This window comes from Xenopus laevis, chromosome 5S (genome assembly GCF_017654675.1).
Source record: "Xenopus laevis strain J_2021 chromosome 5S, Xenopus_laevis_v10.1, whole genome shotgun sequence".
Lineage (NCBI taxonomy): Eukaryota > Metazoa > Chordata > Amphibia > Anura > Pipidae > Xenopus > Xenopus laevis.
Window position 1 is genome coordinate 30,254,639 of NC_054380.1, and position 6,109 is coordinate 30,260,747.

The 6,109-nt window shown below is 37.3% G+C and overlaps 1 long non-coding RNA gene across 1 annotated transcript; it reads right to left on the reverse strand.

The window, feature by feature from the left end:
* Positions 1-2,721: 2,721 nt before the first annotated feature.
* LOC108717777 lies at positions 2,722-5,830 on the reverse strand. The gene is made up of 2 exons (XR_001935898.2): positions 4,351-5,830; positions 2,722-3,509 (listed from the first exon to the last, which is right to left on the reverse strand). It is a non-coding gene; the product is annotated as an uncharacterized LOC108717777 (long non-coding RNA).
* Between the last annotated feature and the right edge of the window lie 279 nt (positions 5,831-6,109).

Consider the following 6,109-nt stretch of genomic DNA (forward strand, 5'->3'; position numbering starts at 1 on the left):
TTTATTAGACATCTGTTCACTCCAGCCTTTATATATTACATTTGTGGCTAACTAACTATATTAGAAACATTTTTTATTTTGCACAGCCTATCTATTTACACAGTTTTTATTTTCACACTGAACTATTCCTTTAAAGCGGTTGTTCACCTTTAAACTAACTTTTAGTATGGTGTAGAGGGTGATATTCTGAGACAATTTGCAATTGGTTTGTGTTTTTTGAGTTATTTAGCGTTATATTCAGCGGCTCTCCAGTTTGCATTTTCAGCTATCTGGTTAGGGTCCAAATTACCCTAGCAACCATGTATTCATTTGAATAAAAGACTGGAATATGAATAGGAGAGACCTGAATAGAAAGATCAGTAATAAAAATAATAACAATAAATGTGTATGCTTGCATAGAATTTGTTTTTAGATGGGGTCAGTGACACCCATTTGAAAACCGAAAAGTCAGAAGGACAATAATTCAAAAACTATATAAAAAAAAATAATGAAGACCAATTAAAAAAGTGCTTATAATTGGCCATTCTAGAACATACAGTACTAAAAGTGAACTTAAAGGTGAACTACCACTTTAAACTGCAAATGTGCATGTCTCAGGGACAGATTTATGAACATTTGTAAAATTGTGAATTCAAGTGTCTGAATTTTCAAAAGACTCAAACTATAACTATATAAATCATAACAAGTATAACAATCTAGGATTGTAAATTGACGCAGAGGCTAATGGGAATTGAATTAGCAAGATTGAAGCATTTTTTTCTTATCCTTGAGTTTCATAACAAATAAAACATTTTGGCAGATTCATTGAAAATGGGTAGAGTGTGATTTTGCTGTGTTTGAGTTGTTTTGTCACATTTTCACTGAATTTAATTTAAAATATTTTGTAAATAAACACACATTCAAGATGTTTACGTTTTTTTACATCTGAAAAAAAAAAGTGATTTTTAATAAATTGGCCTCCCCATCTAGTGAGAGATACATAGGAGCTATGGGAAATATGGAGGTATTGCCTCACTGGGGCTGGACTTTGAAGCATTAGAATTTAATGGACACCTTTCTGTGAATTGAGATTTCCTTGCTCTCTGTTATATAGCAGATATTATACATTATCCAGAATGCTCGGGACCTGGGGCTTTTCCGTATAACGGATCTTTCTGTAATTTGGATCTTCATACCTAAAGTCTATTAGAAAATCATGTAAACATTAAATAAACCCAATAAGGCTGGTTTTGCTTCCAATAAGGATTAATTATGTCTTAAGTTTGGATCAAGTACAAGCTATTGTTTTATTATTGCACATGAAAAAAAACAGTTTTTTAAAATTTGGGTTATTTTGGATAAAATGGAGTCTATGGGAGATGGCCCTTTCGTAACTCCGTGCTTTCTGGATAGGGGTTTCCGGCAGTTATGGGCGAAATTGTGAATATTTGTGAAACTGTAAAATTTGAGAAACTTATTGAAGTCAATGGGCGTCTATATAATTTTGACACACATCAATTTTGATGCCCGTGACAATTTTTATACGCATGCCTATTTTGTCCAAATGCATTAAAGCCAACGGGCGCCCGTATAATTTTGACACGCAACAATTTTTATGCATGCCTATTCTGGAGCACACCAAATTTTTTTGCCGTGGGGGATTTTTCACCGGTGAATTTTTTCAGTAGTTTTGCAAATTTATTCACTGGTGGCGACCCATGGAAATTCACCACAAATTCGCACCTGTTGAATTTATTCACCCATCACTAGTTTCCGGATAACGGATCACATACCGGTAGTACTGAAACCAGTGGACTTAAAACCATTACTACTACAAGTACTTTAATTCTAATCATATTTTTTTCAAAACGGAGAAAACTTAAAAAATGTAATTGGGTGGCAGGGCTAACACATTGATCTGCTATTGACAAGTTCACTCTCCTACTCAAACAGGGCTAGAATAACACAACTGTAAAAAGGAGAATTACTTTTTATCATAACGTGATGCTGACATTAAAGTGACAGTGACATAAATTCACAAAGGAAACATGTAACCAAGGCAGATAAAAGGTTCATACACTCCAATTAAAAGATTGTATACACAAGCAGGCTGCCTCTTTACATTTTTTTTGTTTTTTCATGTTTAATCTAGTTAAGTTTCTCTTCTCCTACTTTTTATTCCACTCTAATCACCATCCAGTTTCTTTTCTTCATACTGGTGCCATATTTGTCTTAATCTGACTTCCTAATTATGATATAGGTTTCTGTACAAAATGCACTGTGCTCTCCCCAAGTGCTTGTCTCCCCTCTGCATAACTGAACCTCCCACTATAGCCAACTCAAATCTGTAAACTACTGGCTGCAGATAAGAAACAGTCAAGCAAATGGTACGGGTACCCAAATACAGGATATATAAAGTTCTAAATGGACTACTTAGTGTTATATAAAGGACTAATCCATAGAAATGCTGTCACTACTCAACTACACTGGATGATTTTGCTGCAGGGATTTGTAAATGTGTATGAGCGAGGTGATGGGAGGGTTTTTACACAGGCACAATGATAATGGAGAAGACGGCCACACACACACATATTTTGTACAGTTCACTCAGTTTCTAAACCTAAACTGTAAATACAATTATCAGAGAATTGTAGCCACATCCATCTGGTTATCTGGGAACGTATACCCCATAACGAATCAGAGCCATCTACCCAAACCTGACAATAAAGAGACGGACACATATTTATATTGAAAGAAAAGGCTTTTTTATTGATAATTTGCTGAACCTTATATGTTGACCCTGAGGAAGGCAAAGAAAAACCCTCAGCAAAACAGGCGCCAATTAGTCTTGCCGAGGGGAAAAAAAAATCCTTCCTGACCCCAATAGGCGATCGGATTATTCCCTGGATCAAACTCTATAATACATATAACATTTATTTAACATATTTTAATAGTAATATTTAAATAAAAAACTCTGCATTAACACACATTAAAGTTTGTGTCTGATCCCAAACACCACGGACTATCCTTGAATTCTGCTCTGTCACCAATCTCTCTGACCTCTCTCTTGTCCTGCCATAATATCCTTGTATCTCCCCCTCACTGCCAAACCCCTTACCCTCTACTTCCCTTATCTCTGTACAATTCTATGTTCCCATATCAAAGATCCTGCACTCTTTCTACCCTCAGTCTCAGTGTACTGCTCTCTTCTCCTAATCTCTTCTGTGATATCTGCATGTTCCTCTCCTGTTTAATTGAGTGTATATTGTACAAGCTTCCTCAAGGCTGCCATTGTGTTCTTATTTTTGCAGCCAATGCACCAATAGAAGCTTTTATGGCCTAATAAGACTTGAATATACAATATTCTAATAAGACTTGAATATACAATATAAAAGGTTGTGTGTCCCCTCACCTCCACTACCAATATAACCAAATATTTCCATTTCTGGGCCTTCACGATGCATCTTATCTTCACCGGCTCATCGAGTTCAGGTGAAAAAGCCTCGATGTAAGTTCTATTCTTCCCATGCCTAAAATGAAAAAATTCTGTTTATAATTTTTATTTTTGCAATTTTATCCCAGACATTTTGGTGAATAGTCATTATGAAGGAAATCGGGAAGAGTGGCACTCTGGGTGGGTAAGGCACTGGGAAATTAAACTTATGAGAGAGAATGCTGCAGAGGGAGAGTTTGGCAATTTGGTCCAATTTATTTATTGCACCAGAAATACTAGTACATTTTAGGTCTTTTTTAACATTCCTCTCTGTGCCATTGCCCTAATTTTCCATAGTGTGCCTATTTTTGCTGTAGAGAAGGGATGTATTGTCCATTTTTGCTACTGGTACAGACACTAGATATGGTATTAGAATAGCTGGTCCTGCAATAGATTTACTGGTCTGGCAGAAAAGCTGCCGTACTACAAGTCACATTAGTTTGGTCGCTATGAAACAATAGACCTGGTTCAAACTTTGTGACTTATATTACCCCAAAAAGTTTCAGGCACCAACATTTTTTTTCAATAGCTTTACTGAGGGATGTTATGCTAAAAGTTGCAAAATTTATACCAGGTCTCATGGCACATAACGGATACTGATCACATCGTCATGGCATGGCATGGATTAATAAACTGGATTCAAATTGATATTATTACCCTTCAATATTGCAACTATGTAATCCAGGGGGTCAGGTATCAAAAATGTATTATAAGCTATATGGGACTTTCTATTCCTGAAATACTTATGTGCAGAATTAGTGACGGTTTCAATGGACTCTCAATTGTACATAATATTGATAGAATGCAGGGCAATTTGGCACATACTGAACCATTTCTACTCAATTCCCCTCACAACAACTTTTTTGGACTTCACTTACCTACTAGACATTGTCCTGTCAGTGGCAAATTCAGAAGGACTGAGAGAAAAACCTGCAAAAAAAACATTGGGAGTGTAGGGAAAGGAGGGAGGTTGTGTTACGATGTGTAGGGATGGTGTTGTGTGGGCTAATAAATGTCAGAAAAGGAAAGGATGTGTATAGGGGTAAGGTATGTGTGTATGTGTAATGTATTTAAGGGATATTTTGTGTTTTGTCGCTGTAAGAAATCCAAAAAACAAGTGCAGGGGCTCCTCAGCACTCACTGCATGGTTGCTAGGGTAATTTGGAAATTGCAAACTGGAGAGCAGCTGAATAAAAAGCTAAATAACTATAATGGTTTTCATTATGTATTTCTTATAGTTTTTTCATTGTTTGTCTTCTTGTTCTGGCTTTCAAATGGGTGGTCAGTGACCCCATCGCAAAACTAATGTTCTGTAAGGCTACAAATATATTCTTGATGCTACTCTATTACTCATGTTCCTTTTCAGGCTCTTATTCCAGTCTCTTATTCATATCAGTGCATGGTTGCTAGGGTAATTTGGCTACAAAAACAGAAATAATAAAAAAATGAAATCCAATTGCAAAGGTCTCAGAATATCAATCTCTACATCATACTAAACGTTTCAGCAGAAGTGAACAACTCCTTTAACTCTGCTCTCTGAATTGTATTTACAACGTACATATTTCTAATTAAAGGCTTTGCTGTCACTGCCCAGCAGCCCCTGGATATTTATGATAAGCCAATATATTTGGATCTGTAACCTTCCATTAATCTGTCCGAGGGTGGCACCCTTTTATCTGCTTTACCCTCTAACTGTATCTGTCAGCACCTTGAGCATTTATACCTAGTAATATAACCTCAAGAATGTATCAACACGAGGGGATACATTTTACATTCATCTTGCCAATTTTTACCAAATCTTATAAAAATGATAAAAGCCTGCATGAAAAGCATGTGCAAGCATTAGGAGCAGGATTGTCAATATCCAAAGACTAGAACTGCGAAGTTTCAAAAATATTTGTCCAAGCTTTATTCATTTGGGACCCAACACTCTGCAATTTTATTTAAACCCATTGTAATAGTGACCATGTTTCATACATTCATTTTGAGCCTTTGTATGCAGGGCCATCCCCAGGGGTGCCAATTATTAGACAAACAGTCTCCTGGGTACTCTGGGTGGTGGGCCAACCAACCATGCCAAAACACTGACCATGATTCACCAAAAGCCAACCCCCTTTGTGGCTCTCAAATTGCACCTTTCCATCTCTGGAATAGCAGCCCTGCCTATATGTTTTAGGCCCATGGTAGATAACCTTTTTCACACTCTTTTACTTTAGATATCAAACCAGCTGGCCCATTGACCCCAAACCAGTAGCTCATGAGCAACATGTTGCTCGCCAACCCTTTGGATGTTGCTCGCAGTGGCCTCAATGAAGGAGCTTATTTTTGAATTCCAGGTTTGGAGGCAGGTTTTGGTTGCATAAAAACCAGGTGTACTGCCAAACAGAGCCTCAATGTAGGTCGACAATCCACATAGGGGCTACCAAATGGCCAATCACAGCCCTTATTTGGCACCCCAAGAACATTTTTCATGCTTGTATTGCTCCCCAACTCCTTTTACTTCTGAATGTTGCTCACGGGTTCTAAAAGTTGGGGATCCCTGCTGGCCCATGGGTCGATCGTTAAGTTGGCCACACTCGTGGACTGCTAAGTCAGATATCTTGGCCCATATGCGGCTTGTTTTATCTATTCAATCAC